Source organism: Schistocerca piceifrons, unplaced genomic scaffold (genome assembly GCF_021461385.2).
Source record: "Schistocerca piceifrons isolate TAMUIC-IGC-003096 unplaced genomic scaffold, iqSchPice1.1 HiC_scaffold_301, whole genome shotgun sequence".
In the NCBI taxonomy this organism is placed as follows: domain Eukaryota; kingdom Metazoa; phylum Arthropoda; class Insecta; order Orthoptera; family Acrididae; genus Schistocerca; species Schistocerca piceifrons.
In genome coordinates, this window is record NW_025728517.1 from 32,007 (window position 1) to 51,707 (window position 19,701).

At 52.0% G+C, this 19,701-nt stretch overlaps 26 non-coding genes across 26 annotated transcripts; 12 read left to right on the plus strand and 14 right to left on the minus strand.

Annotated features, from left to right (window-relative positions):
* Positions 1–1,181: 1,181 nt before the first annotated feature.
* Trnav-aac lies at positions 1,182–1,254 on the minus strand. The gene has a single exon. It is a non-coding gene; the product is annotated as a tRNA-Val (tRNA).
* A 1,409-nt stretch (positions 1,255–2,663) lies between these two features.
* On the minus strand, positions 2,664–2,736 carry Trnav-aac. The gene has a single exon. It is a non-coding gene; the product is annotated as a tRNA-Val (tRNA).
* Positions 2,737–3,347: 611 nt separating this feature from the next.
* On the plus strand, positions 3,348–3,419 carry Trnaa-agc. The gene has a single exon. It is a non-coding gene; the product is annotated as a tRNA-Ala (tRNA).
* Positions 3,420–4,141: 722 nt separating this feature from the next.
* On the minus strand, positions 4,142–4,214 carry Trnav-aac. Its single transcript has one exon. It is a non-coding gene; the product is annotated as a tRNA-Val (tRNA).
* Positions 4,215–4,825: 611 nt separating this feature from the next.
* Trnaa-agc lies at positions 4,826–4,897 on the plus strand. The gene has a single exon. It is a non-coding gene; the product is annotated as a tRNA-Ala (tRNA).
* A 722-nt stretch (positions 4,898–5,619) lies between these two features.
* Positions 5,620–5,692, minus strand: Trnav-aac. Its single transcript has one exon. It is a non-coding gene; the product is annotated as a tRNA-Val (tRNA).
* A 611-nt stretch (positions 5,693–6,303) lies between these two features.
* On the plus strand, positions 6,304–6,375 carry Trnaa-agc. The gene has a single exon. It is a non-coding gene; the product is annotated as a tRNA-Ala (tRNA).
* Positions 6,376–7,098: 723 nt separating this feature from the next.
* Trnav-aac lies at positions 7,099–7,171 on the minus strand. Its single transcript has one exon. It is a non-coding gene; the product is annotated as a tRNA-Val (tRNA).
* Positions 7,172–7,782: 611 nt separating this feature from the next.
* Trnaa-agc lies at positions 7,783–7,854 on the plus strand. The gene has a single exon. It is a non-coding gene; the product is annotated as a tRNA-Ala (tRNA).
* A 722-nt stretch (positions 7,855–8,576) lies between these two features.
* Positions 8,577–8,649, minus strand: Trnav-aac. The gene has a single exon. It is a non-coding gene; the product is annotated as a tRNA-Val (tRNA).
* Positions 8,650–9,260: 611 nt separating this feature from the next.
* Positions 9,261–9,332, plus strand: Trnaa-agc. Its single transcript has one exon. It is a non-coding gene; the product is annotated as a tRNA-Ala (tRNA).
* Positions 9,333–10,056: 724 nt separating this feature from the next.
* Trnav-aac lies at positions 10,057–10,129 on the minus strand. The gene has a single exon. It is a non-coding gene; the product is annotated as a tRNA-Val (tRNA).
* A 611-nt stretch (positions 10,130–10,740) lies between these two features.
* On the plus strand, positions 10,741–10,812 carry Trnaa-agc. The gene has a single exon. It is a non-coding gene; the product is annotated as a tRNA-Ala (tRNA).
* A 732-nt stretch (positions 10,813–11,544) lies between these two features.
* Trnav-aac lies at positions 11,545–11,617 on the minus strand. The gene has a single exon. It is a non-coding gene; the product is annotated as a tRNA-Val (tRNA).
* A 158-nt stretch (positions 11,618–11,775) lies between these two features.
* Positions 11,776–11,848, minus strand: Trnav-cac. The gene has a single exon. It is a non-coding gene; the product is annotated as a tRNA-Val (tRNA).
* Positions 11,849–12,228: 380 nt separating this feature from the next.
* Positions 12,229–12,300, plus strand: Trnaa-agc. Its single transcript has one exon. It is a non-coding gene; the product is annotated as a tRNA-Ala (tRNA).
* A 722-nt stretch (positions 12,301–13,022) lies between these two features.
* Trnav-aac lies at positions 13,023–13,095 on the minus strand. The gene has a single exon. It is a non-coding gene; the product is annotated as a tRNA-Val (tRNA).
* A 611-nt stretch (positions 13,096–13,706) lies between these two features.
* Trnaa-agc lies at positions 13,707–13,778 on the plus strand. Its single transcript has one exon. It is a non-coding gene; the product is annotated as a tRNA-Ala (tRNA).
* Positions 13,779–14,500: 722 nt separating this feature from the next.
* On the minus strand, positions 14,501–14,573 carry Trnav-aac. Its single transcript has one exon. It is a non-coding gene; the product is annotated as a tRNA-Val (tRNA).
* A 611-nt stretch (positions 14,574–15,184) lies between these two features.
* Trnaa-agc lies at positions 15,185–15,256 on the plus strand. Its single transcript has one exon. It is a non-coding gene; the product is annotated as a tRNA-Ala (tRNA).
* Positions 15,257–15,977: 721 nt separating this feature from the next.
* On the minus strand, positions 15,978–16,050 carry Trnav-aac. The gene has a single exon. It is a non-coding gene; the product is annotated as a tRNA-Val (tRNA).
* Positions 16,051–16,661: 611 nt separating this feature from the next.
* Positions 16,662–16,733, plus strand: Trnaa-agc. Its single transcript has one exon. It is a non-coding gene; the product is annotated as a tRNA-Ala (tRNA).
* Positions 16,734–17,455: 722 nt separating this feature from the next.
* Positions 17,456–17,528, minus strand: Trnav-aac. The gene has a single exon. It is a non-coding gene; the product is annotated as a tRNA-Val (tRNA).
* A 611-nt stretch (positions 17,529–18,139) lies between these two features.
* Trnaa-agc lies at positions 18,140–18,211 on the plus strand. The gene has a single exon. It is a non-coding gene; the product is annotated as a tRNA-Ala (tRNA).
* Positions 18,212–18,935: 724 nt separating this feature from the next.
* Positions 18,936–19,009, minus strand: Trnav-aac. The gene has a single exon. It is a non-coding gene; the product is annotated as a tRNA-Val (tRNA).
* Positions 19,010–19,620: 611 nt separating this feature from the next.
* Trnaa-agc lies at positions 19,621–19,692 on the plus strand. The gene has a single exon. It is a non-coding gene; the product is annotated as a tRNA-Ala (tRNA).
* The last annotated feature ends 9 nt before the right edge of the window (positions 19,693–19,701 follow it).

Here is a 19,701-nt window from a genome sequence, read left to right on the forward strand (position 1 = left end):
GGAATCGACGGACCAGAGGAGTCCATCCTTGTTCACTCCAACTTGCCGCAGCCTTTCTCTCGTCCGCGAATGCACATACGACAGTTCTTTTGTCAGCCTGGAACCCATCACAGCCGAGGGCTCAAGAAGTCTTCGGGGTGCTCGAGAGGGTGTCTGCCGTAGCACCCCTAACGAGATAGCGGCGTTTCGCGCAGTCGTTATTGCAAGTCATATCAGCAAAAGCAATCACTTTCTCAGCAGCAGGCAGTGCGAGCCCAGCGGCAGCTCTACATGAGGGTACCGATAGCCCAGGAGGGCCGCCCCCATCCCGCCAGCGTACACGAGACTTCCAGGGCACCCTGGACGACATCGAGGGACTGGAGTAATTGGCAATCGCCGTGTCATAGGGCTCGTTGGTCTAGGGGTATGATTCCTGCTTGTGTAGAAGGTCCCGGGTTCAAATCCCGGACGAGCCCAAGTATTTTGTGCAAACTGATCGCACGTCAGTGGCTGAGTCAGCGCAAAAAGCTCGCCGTCAATATCAAAAGAACTTCTTATTCGATGTGAACAATTGACACTCTGGTCCGACGCGTTAAAAAAAAAAAAAAAAAAAAAAAAGTGGCTAGGGTACCTGGCTCTCACCCAGGAGGAACGGGTTCGATTCCCGGTACCGGAAATGCGCATTTTGTTGCTCCTCTTATGCGACTTGGCCCGACTTAGCTCGACTGACGCTACGCTGACGCTTGCAGAAAACTACGTTAAGTACGATTCGTGGTAACAAGTGACGGCGAGAGCGATGCGACACCTGTCCACCTCTTATCGAGGCACCTAACTGTGGTCAACAAAGCTGGAGGACTGCAAGACATTGCCACGGGGGTTGAATGCAGCTAACCACACTGCTTAGTGTCCTAACAGCGGAGACAGGTTCAAAAAAAAAAAAAAAAAAAAGATGGGTATGATTCCTGCTTAGGGTGCAGGAGGTCCCGGGTTCAAATCCCGGACGAGCCCTCGCGTTTTGTGCAAACTGATCGCACGTCAGTGGCTGAGTCAGCGCAAAAAGCTCGCCGTCAATATCAAACGAATTTCTTATTCGACGTGAGCAATTGACACTCTGGTCCGACGCGTGAAGGCGATTACGAAGGTTTCGGGTACAGATGGTAGCGGATGCATGTTAGTAAGTCTTGCTTAAAGTGATGAAAAAGTGTTTCCGCCCGGGATCGAACCGGGGACCTTCTGCGTGTTTGGTAGACGTGATAACCGCTACACCACGGAAACTGCTTGTGTGCGCCGTACTTCACAGACAACTTGTAGTGATGTTGCCATCGTAACTAAAAAATTCAATAAATGTGGTACTTGCAAAACGAAGGGACATGCAGCAGATCCACACACGACGTGGCTCATTGGAGGACAATACGACACAGGCAGAATAATACTGTTCCCGCCCGGGATCGAACCGGGGACCCTCTGCGCGTGAAGCAGACGTGATAACCGCTATACTGCGGAATCGACGGACCAGAGGAGTCCATCCTTGTTCACTCCAACTTGCCGCAGCCTTTCTCTCGTCCGCGAATGCACATACGACAGTTCTTTTGTCAGCCTGGAACCCATCACAGCCGAGGGCTCAAGAAGTCTTCGGGGTGCTCGAGAGGGTGTCTGCCGTAGCACCCCTAACGAGATAGCGGCGTTTCGCGCAGTCGTTATTGCAAGTCATATCAGCAAAAGCAATCACTTTCTCAGCAGCAGGCAGTGCGAGCCCAGCGGCAGCTCTACATGAGGGTACCGATAGCCCAGGAGGGCCGCCCCCATCCCGCCAGCGTACACGAGACTTCCAGGGCACCCTGGACGACATCGAGGGACTGGAGTAATTGGCAATCGCCGTGTCATAGGGCTCGTTGGTCTAGGGGTATGATTCCTGCTTGTGTAGAAGGTCCCGGGTTCAAATCCCGGACGAGCCCAAGTATTTTGTGCAAACTGATCGCACGTCAGTGGCTGAGTCAGCGCAAAAAGCTCGCCGTCAATATCAAAAGAACTTCTTATTCGATGTGAACAATTGACACTCTGGTCCGACGCGTTAAAAAAAAAAAAAAAAAAAAAAAAAAGTGGCTAGGGTACCTGGCTCTCACCCAGGAGGAACGGGTTCGATTCCCGGTACCGGAAATGCGCATTTTGTTGCTCCTCTTATGCGACTTGGCCCGACTTAGCTCGACTGACGCTACGCTGACGCTTGCAGAAAACTACGTTAAGTACGATTCGTGGTAACAAGTGACGGCGAGAGCGATGCGACACCTGTCCACCTCTTATCGAGGCACCTAACTGTGGTCAACAAAGCTGGAGGACTGCAAGACATTGCCACGGGGGTTGAATGCAGCTAACCACACTGCTTAGTGTCCTAACAGCGGAGACAGGTTCAAAAAAAAAAAAAAAAAAAAAGATGGGTATGATTCCTGCTTAGGGTGCAGGAGGTCCCGGGTTCAAATCCCGGACGAGCCCTCGCGTTTTGTGCAAACTGATCGCACGTCAGTGGCTGAGTCAGCGCAAAAAGCTCGCCGTCAATATCAAACGAATTTCTTATTCGACGTGAGCAATTGACACTCTGGTCCGACGCGTGAAGGCGATTACGAAGGTTTCGGGTACAGATGGTAGCGGATGCATGTTAGTAAGTCTTGCTTAAAGTGATGAAAAAGTGTTTCCGCCCGGGATCGAACCGGGGACCTTCTGCGTGTTTGGTAGACGTGATAACCGCTACACCACGGAAACTGCTTGTGTGCGCCGTACTTCACAGACAACTTGTAGTGATGTTGCCATCGTAACTAAAAAATTCAATAAATGTGGTACTTGCAAAACGAAGGGACATGCAGCAGATCCACACACGACGTGGCTCATTGGAGGACAATACGACACAGGCAGAATAATACTGTTCCCGCCCGGGATCGAACCGGGGACCCTCTGCGCGTGAAGCAGACGTGATAACCGCTATACTGCGGAATCGACGGACCAGAGGAGTCCATCCTTGTTCACTCCAACTTGCCGCAGCCTTTCTCTCGTCCGCGAATGCACATACGACAGTTCTTTTGTCAGCCTGGAACCCATCACAGCCGAGGGCTCAAGAAGTCTTCGGGGTGCTCGAGAGGGTGTCTGCCGTAGCACCCCTAACGAGATAGCGGCGTTTCGCGCAGTCGTTATTGCAAGTCATATCAGCAAAAGCAATCACTTTCTCAGCAGCAGGCAGTGCGAGCCCAGCGGCAGCTCTACATGAGGGTACCGATAGCCCAGGAGGGCCGCCCCCATCCCGCCAGCGTACACGAGACTTCCAGGGCACCCTGGACGACATCGAGGGACTGGAGTAATTGGCAATCGCCGTGTCATAGGGCTCGTTGGTCTAGGGGTATGATTCCTGCTTAGCGTGCAGAAGGTCCCGGGTTCAAATCCCGAACGAGCCCTAGCGTTTTGTGCAAACTGATCGCACGTCAGTGGCTGAGTCAGCGCAAAAAGCTCGCCGTCAATATCAAATGAACTTCTTATTCGATGTGAACAATTGACACTCTGGTCCGACGCGTTAAAAAAAAAAAAAAAAAAAAGTGGCTAGGGTACCTGGCTCTCACCCAGGAGGAACGGGTTCGATTCCCGGTACCGGAAATGCGCATTTTGTTGCTCCTCTTATGCGACTTGGCCCGACTTAGCTCGACTGACGCTACGCTGACGCTTGCAGAAAACTACGTTAAGTACGATTCGTGGTAACAAGTGACGGCGAGAGCGATGCGACACCTGTCCACCTCTTATCGAGGCACCTAACTGTGGTCAACAAAGCTGGAGGACTGCAAGACATTGCCACGGGGGTTGAATGCAGCTAACCACACTGCTTAGTGTCCTAACAGCGGAGACAGGTTCAAAAAAAAAAAAAAAAAAAAGATGGGTATGATTCCTGCTTAGGGTGCAGGAGGTCCCGGGTTCAAATCCCGGACGAGCCCTCGCGTTTTGTGCAAACTGATCGCACGTCAGTGGCTGAGTCAGCGCAAAAAGCTCGCCGTCAATATCAAACGAATTTCTTATTCGACGTGAGCAATTGACACTCTGGTCCGACGCGTGAAGGCGATTACGAAGGTTTCGGGTACAGATGGTAGCGGATGCATGTTAGTAAGTCTTGCTTAAAGTGATGAAAAAGTGTTTCCGCCCGGGATCGAACCGGGGACCTTCTGCGTGTTTGGTAGACGTGATAACCGCTACACCACGGAAACTGCTTGTGTGCGCCGTACTTCACAGACAACTTGTAGTGATGTTGCCATCGTAACTAAAAAATTCAATAAATGTGGTACTTGCAAAACGAAGGGACATGCAGCAGATCCACACACGACGTGGCTCATTGGAGGACAATACGACACAGGCAGAATAATACTGTTCCCGCCCGGGATCGAACCGGGGACCCTCTGCGCGTGAAGCAGACGTGATAACCGCTATACTGCGGAATCGACGGACCAGAGGAGTCCATCCTTGTTCACTCCAACTTGCCGCAGCCTTTCTCTCGTCCGCGAATGCACATACGACAGTTCTTTTGTCAGCCTGGAACCCATCACAGCCGAGGGCTCAAGAAGTCTTCGGGGTGCTCGAGAGGGTGTCTGCCGTAGCACCCCTAACGAGATAGCGGCGTTTCGCGCAGTCGTTATTGCAAGTCATATCAGCAAAAGCAATCACTTTCTCAGCAGCAGGCAGTGCGAGCCCAGCGGCAGCTCTACATGAGGGTACCGATAGCCCAGGAGGGCCGCCCCCATCCCGCCAGCGTACACGAGACTTCCAGGGCACCCTGGACGACATCGAGGGACTGGAGTAATTGGCAATCGCCGTGTCATAGGGCTCGTTGGTCTAGGGGTATGATTCCTGCTTAGCGTGCAGAAGGTCCCGGGTTCAAATCCCGAACGAGCCCTAGCGTTTTGTGCAAACTGATCGCACGTCAGTGGCTGAGTCAGCGCAAAAAGCTCGCCGTCAATATCAAATGAACTTCTTATTCGATGTGAACAATTGACACTCTGGTCCGACGCGTTAAAAAAAAAAAAAAAAAAAAGTGGCTAGGGTACCTGGCTCTCACCCAGGAGGAACGGGTTCGATTCCCGGTACCGGAAATGCGCATTTTGTTGCTCCTCTTATGCGACTTGGCCCGACTTAGCTCGACTGACGCTACGCTGACGCTTGCAGAAAACTACGTTAAGTACGATTCGTGGTAACAAGTGACGGCGAGAGCGATGCGACACCTGTCCACCTCTTATCGAGGCACCTAACTGTGGTCAACAAAGCTGGAGGACTGCAAGACATTGCCACGGGGGTTGAATGCAGCTAACCACACTGCTTAGTGTCCTAACAGCGGAGACAGGTTCAAAAAAAAAAAAAAAAAAAAGATGGGTATGATTCCTGCTTAGGGTGCAGGAGGTCCCGGGTTCAAATCCCGGACGAGCCCTCGCGTTTTGTGCAAACTGATCGCACGTCAGTGGCTGAGTCAGCGCAAAAAGCTCGCCGTCAATATCAAACGAATTTCTTATTCGACGTGAGCAATTGACACTCTGGTCCGACGCGTGAAGGCGATTACGAAGGTTTCGGGTACAGATGGTAGCGGATGCATGTTAGTAAGTCTTGCTTAAAGTGATGAAAAAGTGTTTCCGCCCGGGATCGAACCGGGGACCTTCTGCGTGTTTGGTAGACGTGATAACCGCTACACCACGGAAACTGCTTGTGTGCGCCGTACTTCACAGACAACTTGTAGTGATGTTGCCATCGTAACTAAAAAATTCAATAAATGTGGTACTTGCAAAACGAAGGGACATGCAGCAGATCCACACACGACGTGGCTCATTGGAGGACAATACGACACAGGCAGAATAATACTGTTCCCGCCCGGGATCGAACCGGGGACCCTCTGCGCGTGAAGCAGACGTGATAACCGCTATACTGCGGAATCGACGGACCAGAGGAGTCCATCCTTGTTCACTCCAACTTGCCGCAGCCTTTCTCTCGTCCGCGAATGCACATACGACAGTTCTTTTGTCAGCCTGGAACCCATCACAGCCGAGGGCTCAAGAAGTCTTCGGGGTGCTCGAGAGGGTGTCTGCCGTAGCACCCCTAACGAGATAGCGGCGTTTCGCGCAGTCGTTATTGCAAGTCATATCAGCAAAAGCAATCACTTTCTCAGCAGCAGGCAGTGCGAGCCCAGCGGCAGCTCTACATGAGGGTACCGATAGCCCAGGAGGGCCGCCCCCATCCCGCCAGCGTACACGAGACTTCCAGGGCACCCTGGACGACATCGAGGGACTGGAGTAATTGGCAATCGCCGTGTCATAGGGCTCGTTGGTCTAGGGGTATGATTCCTGCTTAGCGTGCAGAAGGTCCCGGGTTCAAATCCCGAACGAGCCCTAGCGTTTTGTGCAAACTGATCGCACGTCAGTGGCTGAGTCAGCGCAAAAAGCTCGCCGTCAATATCAAATGAACTTCTTATTCGATGTGAACAATTGACACTCTGGTCCGACGCGTTAAAAAAAAAAAAAAAAAAAAAGTGGCTAGGGTACCTGGCTCTCACCCAGGAGGAACGGGTTCGATTCCCGGTACCGGAAATGCGCATTTTGTTGCTCCTCTTATGCGACTTGGCCCGACTTAGCTCGACTGACGCTACGCTGACGCTTGCAGAAAACTACGTTAAGTACGATTCGTGGTAACAAGTGACGGCGAGAGCGATGCGACACCTGTCCACCTCTTATCGAGGCACCTAACTGTGGTCAACAAAGCTGGAGGACTGCAAGACATTGCCACGGGGGTTGAATGCAGCTAACCACACTGCTTAGTGTCCTAACAGCGGAGACAGGTTCAAAAAAAAAAAAAAAAAAAAGATGGGTATGATTCCTGCTTAGGGTGCAGGAGGTCCCGGGTTCAAATCCCGGACGAGCCCTCGCGTTTTGTGCAAACTGATCGCACGTCAGTGGCTGAGTCAGCGCAAAAAGCTCGCCGTCAATATCAAACGAATTTCTTATTCGACGTGAGCAATTGACACTCTGGTCCGACGCGTGAAGGCGATTACGAAGGTTTCGGGTACAGATGGTAGCGGATGCATGTTAGTAAGTCTTGCTTAAAGTGATGAAAAAGTGTTTCCGCCCGGGATCGAACCGGGGACCTTCTGCGTGTTTGGTAGACGTGATAACCGCTACACCACGGAAACTGCTTGTGTGCGCCGTACTTCACAGACAACTTGTAGTGATGTTGCCATCGTAACTAAAAAATTCAATAAATGTGGTACTTGCAAAACGAAGGGACATGCAGCAGATCCACACACGACGTGGCTCATTGGAGGACAATACGACACAGGCAGAATAATACTGTTCCCGCCCGGGATCGAACCGGGGACCCTCTGCGCGTGAAGCAGACGTGATAACCGCTATACTGCGGAATCGACGGACCAGAGGAGTCCATCCTTGTTCACTCCAACTTGCCGCAGCCTTTCTCTCGTCCGCGAATGCACATACGACAGTTCTTTTGTCAGCCTGGAACCCATCACAGCCGAGGGCTCAAGAAGTCTTCGGGGTGCTCGAGAGGGTGTCTGCCGTAGCACCCCTAACGAGATAGCGGCGTTTCGCGCAGTCGTTATTGCAAGTCATATCAGCAAAAGCAATCACTTTCTCAGCAGCAGGCAGTGCGAGCCCAGCGGCAGCTCTACATGAGGGTACCGATAGCCCAGGAGGGCCGCCCCCATCCCGCCAGCGTACACGAGACTTCCAGGGCACCCTGGACGACATCGAGGGACTGGAGTAATTGGCAATCGCCGTGTCATAGGGCTCGTTGGTCTAGGGGTATGATTCCTGCTTAGCGTGCAGAAGGTCCCGGGTTCAAATCCCGAACGAGCCCTAGCGTTTTGTGCAAACTGATCGCACGTCAGTGGCTGAGTCAGCGCAAAAAGCTCGCCGTCAATATCAAATGAACTTCTTATTCGATGTGAACAATTGACACTCTGGTCCGACGCGTTAAAAAAAAAAAAAAAAAAAAAGTGGCTAGGGTACCTGGCTCTCACCCAGGAGGAACGGGTTCGATTCCCGGTACCGGAAATGCGCATTTTGTTGCTCCTCTTATGCGACTTGGCCCGACTTAGCTCGACTGACGCTACGCTGACGCTTGCAGAAAACTACGTTAAGTACGATTCGTGGTAACAAGTGACGGCGAGAGCGATGCGACACCTGTCCACCTCTTATCGAGGCACCTAACTGTGGTCAACAAAGCTGGAGGACTGCAAGACATTGCCACGGGGGTTGAATGCAGCTAACCACACTGCTTAGTGTCCTAACAGCGGAGACAGGTTCAAAAAAAAAAAAAAAAAAAGATGGGTATGATTCCTGCTTAGGGTGCAGGAGGTCCCGGGTTCAAATCCCGGACGAGCCCTCGCGTTTTGTGCAAACTGATCGCACGTCAGTGGCTGAGTCAGCGCAAAAAGCTCGCCGTCAATATCAAACGAATTTCTTATTCGACGTGAGCAATTGACACTCTGGTCCGACGCGTGAAGGCGATTACGAAGGTTTCGGGTACAGATGGTAGCGGATGCATGTTAGTAAGTCTTGCTTAAAGTGATGAAAAAGTGTTTCCGCCCGGGATCGAACCGGGGACCTTCTGCGTGTTTGGTAGACGTGATAACCGCTACACCACGGAAACTGCTTGTGTGCGCCGTACTTCACAGACAACTTGTAGTGATGTTGCCATCGTAACTAAAAAATTCAATAAATGTGGTACTTGCAAAACGAAGGGACATGCAGCAGATCCACACACGACGTGGCTCATTGGAGGACAATACGACACAGGCAGAATAATACTGTTCCCGCCCGGGATCGAACCGGGGACCCTCTGCGCGTGAAGCAGACGTGATAACCGCTATACTGCGGAATCGACGGACCAGAGGAGTCCATCCTTGTTCACTCCAACTTGCCGCAGCCTTTCTCTCGTCCGCGAATGCACATACGACAGTTCTTTTGTCAGCCTGGAACCCATCACAGCCGAGGGCTCAAGAAGTCTTCGGGGTGCTCGAGAGGGTGTCTGCCGTAGCACCCCTAACGAGATAGCGGCGTTTCGCGCAGTCGTTATTGCAAGTCATATCAGCAAAAGCAATCACTTTCTCAGCAGCAGGCAGTGCGAGCCCAGCGGCAGCTCTACATGAGGGTACCGATAGCCCAGGAGGGCCGCCCCCATCCCGCCAGCGTACACGAGACTTCCAGGGCACCCTGGACGACATCGAGGGACTGGAGTAATTGGCAATCGCCGTGTCATAGGGCTCGTTGGTCTAGGGGTATGATTCCTGCTTAGCGTGCAGAAGGTCCCGGGTTCAAATCCCGAACGAGCCCTAGCGTTTTGTGCAAACTGATCGCACGTCAGTGGCTGAGTCAGCGCAAAAAGCTCGCCGTCAATATCAAATGAACTTCTTATTCGATGTGAACAATTGACACTCTGGTCCGACGCGTTAAAAAAAAAAAAAAAAAAAAAAGTGGCTAGGGTACCTGGCTCTCACCCAGGAGGAACGGGTTCGATTCCCGGTACCGGAAATGCGCATTTTGTTGCTCCTCTTATGCGACTTGGCCCGACTTAGCTCGACTGACGCTACGCTGACGCTTGCAGAAAACTACGTTAAGTACGATTCGTGGTAACAAGTGACGGCGAGAGCGATGCGACACCTGTCCACCTCTTATCGAGGCACCTAACTGTGGTCAACAAAGCTGGAGGACTGCAAGACATTGCCACGGGGGTTGAATGCAGCTAACCACACTGCTTAGTGTCCTAACAGCGGAGACAGGTTCAAAAAAAAAAAAAAAAAAAAGATGGGTATGATTCCTGCTTAGGGTGCAGGAGGTCCCGGGTTCAAATCCCGGACGAGCCCTCGCGTTTTGTGCAAACTGATCGCACGTCAGTGGCTGAGTCAGCGCAAAAAGCTCGCCGTCAATATCAAACGAATTTCTTATTCGACGTGAGCAATTGACACTCTGGTCCGACGCGTGAAGGCGATTACGAAGGTTTCGGGTACAGATGGTAGCGGATGCATGTTAGTAAGTCTTGCTTAAAGTGATGAAAAAGTGTTTCCGCCCGGGATCGAACCGGGGACCTTCTGCGTGTTTGGTAGACGTGATAACCGCTACACCACGGAAACTGCTTGTGTGCGCCGTACTTCACAGACAACTTGTAGTGATGTTGCCATCGTAACTAAAAAATTCAATAAATGTGGTACTTGCAAAACGAAGGGACATGCAGCAGATCCACACACGACGTGGCTCATTGGAGGACAATACGACACAGGCAGAATAATACTGTTCCCGCCCGGGATCGAACCGGGGACCCTCTGCGCGTGAAGCAGACGTGATAACCGCTATACTGCGGAATCGACGGACCAGAGGAGTCCATCCTTGTTCACTCCAACTTGCCGCAGCCTTTCTCTCGTCCGCGAATGCACATACGACAGTTCTTTTGTCAGCCTGGAACCCATCACAGCCGAGGGCTCAAGAAGTCTTCGGGGTGCTCGAGAGGGTGTCTGCCGTAGCACCCCTAACGAGATAGCGGCGTTTCGCGCAGTCGTTATTGCAAGTCATATCAGCAAAAGCAATCACTTTCTCAGCAGCAGGCAGTGCGAGCCCAGCGGCAGCTCTACATGAGGGTACCGATAGCCCAGGAGGGCCGCCCCCATCCCGCCAGCGTACACGAGACTTCCAGGGCACCCTGGACGACATCGAGGGACTGGAGTAATTGGCAATCGCCGTGTCATAGGGCTCGTTGGTCTAGGGGTATGATTCCTGCTTAGCGTGCAGAAGGTCCCGGGTTCAAATCCCGAACGAGCCCTAGCGTTTTGTGCAAACTGATCGCACGTCAGTGGCTGAGTCAGCGCAAAAAGCTCGCCGTCAATATCAAATGAACTTCTTATTCGATGTGAACAATTGACACTCTGGTCCGACGCGTTAAAAAAAAAAAAAAAAAAAAGTGGCTAGGGTACCTGGCTCTCACCCAGGAGGAACGGGTTCGATTCCCGGTACCGGAAATGCGCATTTTGTTGCTCCTCTTATGCGACTTGGCCCGACTTAGCTCGACTGACGCTACGCTGACGCTTGCAGAAAACTACGTTAAGTACGATTCGTGGTAACAAGTGACGGCGAGAGCGATGCGACACCTGTCCACCTCTTATCGAGGCACCTAACTGTGGTCAACAAAGCTGGAGGACTGCAAGACTTTGCCACGGGGGTTGAATGCAGCTAACCACACTGCTTAGTGTCCTAACAGCGGAGACAGGTTCAAAAAAAAAAAAAAAAAAAAAAAAAAAAAAGATGGGTATGATTCCTGCTTAGGGTGCAGGAGGTCCCGGGTTCAAATCCCGGACGAGCCCTAGCGTTTTGTGCAAACTGATCGCACGTCAGTGGCTGAGTCAGCGCAAAAAGCTCGCCGTCAATATCAAATGAATTTCTTATTCGATGTGAGCAATTGACACTCGGGTCCGACGCGTGAAGGCGATTACGAAGGCTTCGGGTACAGATGGTAGCAGATGCATGTTAGTACGTCTTGCTTAAAGTGATGAAAAAGTGTTTCCGCCCGGGATCGAACCGGGGACCTTCTGCGTGTTAGGCAGACGTGATAACCGCTACACCACGGAAACTGCTTGTGTGCACCTTACTTCACAGACAACTTGTAGTGATGTTATGATCGTAACTAAAAAATTCAATAAATGTGGTACTTGCAAAACGAGGGGACATGCAGCAGATCCACACACGAAGTGGCTCATTGGAGGACAATACGACATAGGCAGGAAAATACTGTTCCCGCCCGGGATCGAACCGGGGACCTTCTGCGTGTGAAGCAGACGTGATAACCGCTACACTACGGAAACGACGGACCTGACGAGTCCATCCTTTTTCACTCAAACTTGCCTCAGCCTTTCTATCGTCGGCGAATGCACACACGACAGATCTAATGTCAGCCTGGAACCCATCACAGCCGAGGGCTCAAGAAGTCTTCGGGGTGCTCGAGAGGGTGTCTGCCGTAGCACCCCTAACGAGATAGCGGCGTTTCGCGCAGTCGTTATTGCAAGTCATATCAGCAAAAGCAATCACTTTCTCAGCAGCAGGCAGTGCGAGCCCAGCGGCAGCTCTACATGAGGGTACCGATAGCCCAGGAGGGCCGCCCCCATCCCGCCAGCGTACACGAGACTTCCAGGGCACCCTGGACGACATCGAGGGACTGGAGTAATTGGCAATCGCCGTGTCATAGGGCTCGTTGGTCTAGGGGTATGATTCCTGCTTAGCGTGCAGAAGGTCCCGGGTTCAAATCCCGAACGAGCCCTAGCGTTTTGTGCAAACTGATCGCACGTCAGTGGCTGAGTCAGCGCAAAAAGCTCGCCGTCAATATCAAATGAACTTCTTATTCGATGTGAACAATTGACACTCTGGTCCGACGCGTTAAAAAAAAAAAAAAAAAAAAGTGGCTAGGGTACCTGGCTCTCACCCAGGAGGAACGGGTTCGATTCCCGGTACCGGAAATGCGCATTTTGTTGCTCCTCTTATGCGACTTGGCCCGACTTAGCTCGACTGACGCTACGCTGACGCTTGCAGAAAACTACGTTAAGTACGATTCGTGGTAACAAGTGACGGCGAGAGCGATGCGACACCTGTCCACCTCTTATCGAGGCACCTAACTGTGGTCAACAAAGCTGGAGGACTGCAAGACATTGCCACGGGGGTTGAATGCAGCTAACCACACTGCTTAGTGTCCTAACAGCGGAGACAGGTTCAAAAAAAAAAAAAAAAAAAAGATGGGTATGATTCCTGCTTAGGGTGCAGGAGGTCCCGGGTTCAAATCCCGGACGAGCCCTCGCGTTTTGTGCAAACTGATCGCACGTCAGTGGCTGAGTCAGCGCAAAAAGCTCGCCGTCAATATCAAACGAATTTCTTATTCGACGTGAGCAATTGACACTCTGGTCCGACGCGTGAAGGCGATTACGAAGGTTTCGGGTACAGATGGTAGCGGATGCATGTTAGTAAGTCTTGCTTAAAGTGATGAAAAAGTGTTTCCGCCCGGGATCGAACCGGGGACCTTCTGCGTGTTTGGTAGACGTGATAACCGCTACACCACGGAAACTGCTTGTGTGCGCCGTACTTCACAGACAACTTGTAGTGATGTTGCCATCGTAACTAAAAAATTCAATAAATGTGGTACTTGCAAAACGAAGGGACATGCAGCAGATCCACACACGACGTGGCTCATTGGAGGACAATACGACACAGGCAGAATAATACTGTTCCCGCCCGGGATCGAACCGGGGACCCTCTGCGCGTGAAGCAGACGTGATAACCGCTATACTGCGGAATCGACGGACCAGAGGAGTCCATCCTTGTTCACTCCAACTTGCCGCAGCCTTTCTCTCGTCCGCGAATGCACATACGACAGTTCTTTTGTCAGCCTGGAACCCATCACAGCCGAGGGCTCAAGAAGTCTTCGGGGTGCTCGAGAGGGTGTCTGCCGTAGCACCCCTAACGAGATAGCGGCGTTTCGCGCAGTCGTTATTGCAAGTCATATCAGCAAAAGCAATCACTTTCTCAGCAGCAGGCAGTGCGAGCCCAGCGGCAGCTCTACATGAGGGTACCGATAGCCCAGGAGGGCCGCCCCCATCCCGCCAGCGTACACGAGACTTCCAGGGCACCCTGGACGACATCGAGGGACTGGAGTAATTGGCAATCGCCGTGTCATAGGGCTCGTTGGTCTAGGGGTATGATTCCTGCTTAGCGTGCAGAAGGTCCCGGGTTCAAATCCCGAACGAGCCCTAGCGTTTTGTGCAAACTGATCGCACGTCAGTGGCTGAGTCAGCGCAAAAAGCTCGCCGTCAATATCAAATGAACTTCTTATTCGATGTGAACAATTGACACTCTGGTCCGACGCGTTAAAAAAAAAAAAAAAAAAAAGTGGCTAGGGTACCTGGCTCTCACCCAGGAGGAACGGGTTCGATTCCCGGTACCGGAAATGCGCATTTTGTTGCTCCTCTTATGCGACTTGGCCCGACTTAGCTCGACTGACGCTACGCTGACGCTTGCAGAAAACTACGTTAAGTACGATTCGTGGTAACAAGTGACGGCGAGAGCGATGCGACACCTGTCCACCTCTTATCGAGGCACCTAACTGTGGTCAACAAAGCTGGAGGACTGCAAGACATTGCCACGGGGGTTGAATGCAGCTAACCACACTGCTTAGTGTCCTAACAGCGGAGACAGGTTCAAAAAAAAAAAAAAAAAAAAGATGGGTATGATTCCTGCTTAGGGTGCAGGAGGTCCCGGGTTCAAATCCCGGACGAGCCCTCGCGTTTTGTGCAAACTGATCGCACGTCAGTGGCTGAGTCAGCGCAAAAAGCTCGCCGTCAATATCAAACGAATTTCTTATTCGACGTGAGCAATTGACACTCTGGTCCGACGCGTGAAGGCGATTACGAAGGTTTCGGGTACAGATGGTAGCGGATGCATGTTAGTAAGTCTTGCTTAAAGTGATGAAAAAGTGTTTCCGCCCGGGATCGAACCGGGGACCTTCTGCGTGTTTGGTAGACGTGATAACCGCTACACCACGGAAACTGCTTGTGTGCGCCGTACTTCACAGACAACTTGTAGTGATGTTGCCATCGTAACTAAAAAATTCAATAAATGTGGTACTTGCAAAACGAAGGGACATGCAGCAGATCCACACACGACGTGGCTCATTGGAGGACAATACGACACAGGCAGAATAATACTGTTCCCGCCCGGGATCGAACCGGGGACCCTCTGCGCGTGAAGCAGACGTGATAACCGCTATACTGCGGAATCGACGGACCAGAGGAGTCCATCCTTGTTCACTCCAACTTGCCGCAGCCTTTCTCTCGTCCGCGAATGCACATACGACAGTTCTTTTGTCAGCCTGGAACCCATCACAGCCGAGGGCTCAAGAAGTCTTCGGGGTGCTCGAGAGGGTGTCTGCCGTAGCACCCCTAACGAGATAGCGGCGTTTCGCGCAGTCGTTATTGCAAGTCATATCAGCAAAAGCAATCACTTTCTCAGCAGCAGGCAGTGCGAGCCCAGCGGCAGCTCTACATGAGGGTACCGATAGCCCAGGAGGGCCGCCCCCATCCCGCCAGCGTACACGAGACTTCCAGGGCACCCTGGACGACATCGAGGGACTGGAGTAATTGGCAATCGCCGTGTCATAGGGCTCGTTGGTCTAGGGGTATGATTCCTGCTTAGCGTGCAGAAGGTCCCGGGTTCAAATCCCGAACGAGCCCTAGCGTTTTGTGCAAACTGATCGCACGTCAGTGGCTGAGTCAGCGCAAAAAGCTCGCCGTCAATATCAAATGAACTTCTTATTCGATGTGAACAATTGACACTCTGGTCCGACGCGTTAAAAAAAAAAAAAAAAAAAGTGGCTAGGGTACCTGGCTCTCACCCAGGAGGAACGGGTTCGATTCCCGGTACCGGAAATGCGCATTTTGTTGCTCCTCTTATGCGACTTGGCCCGACTTAGCTCGACTGACGCTACGCTGACGCTTGCAGAAAACTACGTTAAGTACGATTCGTGGTAACAAGTGACGGCGAGAGCGATGCGACACCTGTCCACCTCTTATCGAGGCACCTAACTGTGGTCAACAAAGCTGGAGGACTGCAAGACATTGCCACGGGGGTTGAATGCAGCTAACCACACTGCTTAGTGTCCTAACAGCGGAGACAGGTTCAAAAAAAAAAAAAAAAAAAAGATGGGTATGATTCCTGCTTAGGGTGCAGGAGGTCCCGGGTTCAAATCCCGGACGAGCCCTCGCGTTTTGTGCAAACTGATCGCACGTCAGTGGCTGAGTCAGCGCAAAAAGCTCGCCGTCAATATCAAACGAATTTCTTATTCGACGTGAGCAATTGACACTCTGGTCCGACGCGTGAAGGCGATTACGAAGGTTTCGGGTACAGATGGTAGCGGATGCATGTTAGTAAGTCTTGCTTAAAGTGATGAAAAAGTGTTTCCGCCCGGGATCGAACCGGGGACCTTCTGCGTGTTTGGTAGACGTGATAACCGCTACACCACGGAAACTGCTTGTGTGCGCCGTACTTCACAGACAACTTGTAGTGATGTTGCCATCGTAACTAAAAAATTCAATAAATGTGGTACTTGCAAAACGAAGGGACATGCAGCAGATCCACACACGACGTGGCTCATTGGAGGACAATACGACACAGGCAGAATAATACTGTTCCCGCCCGGGATCGAACCGGGGACCCTCTGCGCGTGAAGCAGACGTGATAACCGCTATACTGCGGAATCGACGGACCAGAGGAGTCCATCCTTGTTCACTCCAACTTGCCGCAGCCTTTCTCTCGTCCGCGAATGCACATACGACAGTTCTTTTGTCAGCCTGGAACCCATCACAGCCGAGGGCTCAAGAAGTCTTCGGGGTGCTCGAGAGGGTGTCTGCCGTAGCACCCCTAACGAGATAGCGGCGTTTCGCGCAGTCGTTATTGCAAGTCATATCAGCAAAAGCAATCACTTTCTCAGCAGCAGGCAGTGCGAGCCCAGCGGCAGCTCTACATGAGGGTACCGATAGCCCAGGAGGGCCGCCCCCATCCCGCCAGCGTACACGAGACTTCCAGGGCACCCTGGACGACATCGAGGGACTGGAGTAATTGGCAATCGCCGTGTCATAGGGCTCGTTGGTCTAGGGGTATGATTCCTGCTTAGCGTGCAGAAGGTCCCGGGTTCAAATCCCGAACGAGCCCTAGCGTTTTGTGCAAACTGATCGCACGTCAGTGGCTGAGTCAGCGCAAAAAGCTCGCCGTCAATATCAAATGAACTTCTTATTCGATGTGAACAATTGACACTCTGGTCCGACGCGTTAAAAAAAAAAAAAAAAAAAAGTGGCTAGGGTACCTGGCTCTCACCCAGGAGGAACGGGTTCGATTCCCGGTACCGGAAATGCGCATTTTGTTGCTCCTCTTATGCGACTTGGCCCGACTTAGCTCGACTGACGCTACGCTGACGCTTGCAGAAAACTACGTTAAGTACGATTCGTGGTAACAAGTGACGGCGAGAGCGATGCGACACCTGTCCACCTCTTATCGAGGCACCTAACTGTGGTCAACAAAGCTGGAGGACTGCAAGACATTGCCACGGGGGTTGAATGCAGCTAACCACACTGCTTAGTGTCCTAACAGCGGAGACAGGTTCAAAAAAAAAAAAAAAAAAAAGATGGGTATGATTCCTGCTTAGGGTGCAGGAGGTCCCGGGTTCAAATCCCGGACGAGCCCTCGCGTTTTGTGCAAACTGATCGCACGTCAGTGGCTGAGTCAGCGCAAAAAGCTCGCCGTCAATATCAAACGAATTTCTTATTCGACGTGAGCAATTGACACTCTGGTCCGACGCGTGAAGGCGATTACGAAGGTTTCGGGTACAGATGGTAGCGGATGCATGTTAGTAAGTCTTGCTTAAAGTGATGAAAAAGTGTTTCCGCCCGGGATCGAACCGGGGACCTTCTGCGTGTTTGGTAGACGTGATAACCGCTACACCACGGAAACTGCTTGTGTGCGCCGTACTTCACAGACAACTTGTAGTGATGTTGCCATCGTAACTAAAAAATTCAATAAATGTGGTACTTGCAAAACGAAGGGACATGCAGCAGATCCACACACGACGTGGCTCATTGGAGGACAATACGACACAGGCAGAATAATACTGTTCCCGCCCGGGATCGAACCGGGGACCCTCTGCGCGTGAAGCAGACGTGATAACCGCTATACTGCGGAATCGACGGACCAGAGGAGTCCATCCTTGTTCACTCCAACTTGCCGCAGCCTTTCTCTCGTCCGCGAATGCACATACGACAGTTCTTTTGTCAGCCTGGAACCCATCACAGCCGAGGGCTCAAGAAGTCTTCGGGGTGCTCGAGAGGGTGTCTGCCGTAGCACCCCTAACGAGATAGCGGCGTTTCGCGCAGTCGTTATTGCAAGTCATATCAGCAAAAGCAATCACTTTCTCAGCAGCAGGCAGTGCGAGCCCAGCGGCAGCTCTACATGAGGGTACCGATAGCCCAGGAGGGCCGCCCCCATCCCGCCAGCGTACACGAGACTTCCAGGGCACCCTGGACGACATCGAGGGACTGGAGTAATTGGCAATCGCCGTGTCATAGGGCTCGTTGGTCTAGGGGTATGATTCCTGCTTAGCGTGCAGAAGGTCCCGGGTTCAAATCCCGAACGAGCCCTAGCGTTTTGTGCAAACTGATCGCACGTCAGTGGCTGAGTCAGCGCAAAAAGCTCGCCGTCAATATCAAATGAACTTCTTATTCGATGTGAACAATTGACACTCTGGTCCGACGCGTTAAAAAAAAAAAAAAAAAAAAAGTGGCTAGGGTACCTGGCTCTCACCCAGGAGGAACGGGTTCGATTCCCGGTACCGGAAATGCGCATTTTGTTGCTCCTCTTATGCGACTTGGCCCGACTTAGCTCGACTGACGCTACGCTGACGCTTGCAGAAAACTACGTTAAGTACGATTCGTGGTAACAAGTGACGGCGAGAGCGATGCGACACCTGTCCCACCTCTTATCGAGGCACCTAACTGTGGTCAACAAAGCTGGAGGACTGCAAGACATTGCCACGGGGGTTGAATGCAGCTAACCACACTGCTTAGTGTCCTAACAGCGGAGACAGGTTCAAAAAAAAAAAAAAAAAAAGATGGGTATGATTCCTGCTTAGGGTGCAGGAGGTCCCGGGTTCAAATCCCGGACGAGCCCTCGCGTTTTGTGCAAACTGATCGCACGTCAGTGGCTGAGTCAAGCGCAAAAAGCTCGCCGTCAATATCAAACGAATTTCTTATTCGACGTGAGCAATTGACACTCTGGTCCGACGCGTGAAGGCGATTACGAAGGTTTCGGGTACAGATGGTAGCGGATGCATGTTAGTAAGTCTTGCTTAAAGTGATGAAAAAGTGTTTCCGCCCGGGATCGAACCGGGGACCTTCTGCGTGTTTGGTAGACGTGATAACCGCTACACCACGGAAAACTGCTTGTGTGCGCCGTACTTCACAGACAACTTGTAGTGATGTTGCCATCGTAACTAAAAAATTCAATAAATGTGGTACTTGCAAAACGAAGGGACATGCAGCAGATCCACACACGACGTGGCTCATTGGAGGACAATACGACACAGGCAGAATAATACTGTTCCCGCCCGGGATCGAACCGGGGACCCTCTGCGCGTGAAGCAGACGTGATAACCGCTATACTGCGGAATCGACGGACCAGAGGAGTCCCATCCTTGTTCACTCCAACTTGCCGCAGCCTTTCTCTCGTCCGCGAATGCACATACGACAGTTCTTTTGTCAGCCTGGAACCCATCACAGCCGAGGCTCAAGAAGTCTTCGGGGTGCTCGAGAGGGTGTCTGCCGTAGCACCCCTAACGAGATAGCGGCGTTTCGCGCAGTCGTTATTGCAAGTCATATCAGCAAAAGCAATCACTTTCTCAGCAGCAGGCAGTGCGAGCCCAGCGGCAGCTCTACATGAGGGTACCGATAGCCCAGGAGGGCCGCCCCCATCCCGCCAGCGTACACGAGACTTCCAGGGCACCCTGGACGACATCGAGGGACTGGAGTAATTGGCAATCGCCGTGTCATAGGGCTCGTTGGTCTAGGGGTATGATTCCTGCTTAGCGTGCAGAAGGTCCCGGGTTCAAATCCCGAACGAGCCCTAGCGTTTT